Genomic DNA, 1552 nt, shown 5'->3' on the forward strand with positions numbered 1-1552 from the left:
AGTTTCTTGAAATAGGCTTGGAGTGCAATGTAGTTTCCTCTTAGGACTGCCTTTACCACATCCCATAGATTTTGGATTGTTGTGTTTTCATTTTCATTTGTTTCCATATATTTTATAATTTCATCCCTAATTGCCTGATTGGCCCATTCATTCTTTTGTAGGGTGGTCTTTAACCTCCATGTTTTTGGGGTTTTTCCAGGTTTATTCCTGTGAATGATTTCAAGTTTCAAAGCATTATGATCTGAGAATGCATGGTATGATCTCGATTCTTTTATATTTATTGAGGGCTGCTTAATATCACAGTATGTGATCTATCTTGGAGAATGTGCCATGCGCACTTGAGAAGAAAGTAAATTCCATGGCCTCAGGATGTAGAGTTCTAAATATATCTGTCAGATCCATCTGGTCAAAAGTGTCTTTTAAGTCCATTATGTCTTTAGTGATTTTCTGTCTGGTTGACCTATCCATTGCTGCAATTGGAGTATTGAAGTCCCCTGCTATTAGCACATTCTTATCTATGAGCCTGCTTCTGTTTGTGATTAATTGTTTTCTATGGGTGCTCCCATATTCGGTGCGTAGACATTTATGATAGTTCGTCCTGATGGATGGACCCTGTAATTATTATGTAGTGCCCTTCTTCATCTCTTGTTATTGTCTTTAATTTAAAGTCCAGTTTGTCTGATATAAGTATAGCTACTCCGGCTTTCTTTTGATTTCCAGTAGCATTATATATATTTCTCCATCTCCTTACTTTTAATCTGAAGGTTTCTTCCAGTCTAAAATGAATTTCTTGTAGACAGCATATAGATGGATTTCGTTTTTTTATCCATTCTACACCCTATGTCTTTTGATTGGAGCATTTAGCCCATTTACATTCAGTTTTATTATTGAAATATGTGGTTTTAGAGTCTTTTTGTCCTTTATGGAGTTCATGTTTGTGGTGGTGTCTCTGGTATCTTTGTTCCTTGCAACCTTTCCTTCAGAGTGCCCCCCTCACTATTTCTTGTAGGGCTGGCTTAGTGGTGACAAAATCTTTCAATTTCTGCTTATTTGGAAAGATTTTTATCTCTCCTGTTTTGAATGACATGCTTGCTGGATAGAGGATTCTTGGCTGCATATTTTTTCTGTTCATTACATTGACGATCTCCTGCCATTTTTTTCTGGCCTGCCACGTTTCATTAGATAGGTCTGTCACCGCTCTGATAGGTTTGCCTTTGTATGTTAGGGCCTTTTTCTCCCTAGCTGCTTTCAAAATTTTCTCTTTGTCCTTATATTTTGCCATTTTTACTATGATATGCCTTGCAGAAGGTCAATTCATATTATGTCTGAGGGGAGTTCTCTGAGCTTCTTGTTTTTCAACGTTTACTTCTTTTCCCAGGTTGGGGAAGTTCTCTGCTATAATTTGTTCCAGGACTCCTTCAGCACCTTTCACCCCTCTTTGTCTTCTGGGATTCCTATGATACGGATATTATTGCATTTGAACGTGTCGCTGAGGTCTTGAAATCTTCTTTCATGTTCCTGGATCAGTTTGTCTCTCTTTTTTTTTTTTTTT

The sequence above is a fragment of the Hyaena hyaena genome, unplaced genomic scaffold, assembly GCF_003009895.1.
Source record: "Hyaena hyaena isolate Hyena2069 unplaced genomic scaffold, ASM300989v1 scaffold_1340, whole genome shotgun sequence".
NCBI classification, from domain to species: Eukaryota; Metazoa; Chordata; class Mammalia; order Carnivora; family Hyaenidae; genus Hyaena; species Hyaena hyaena.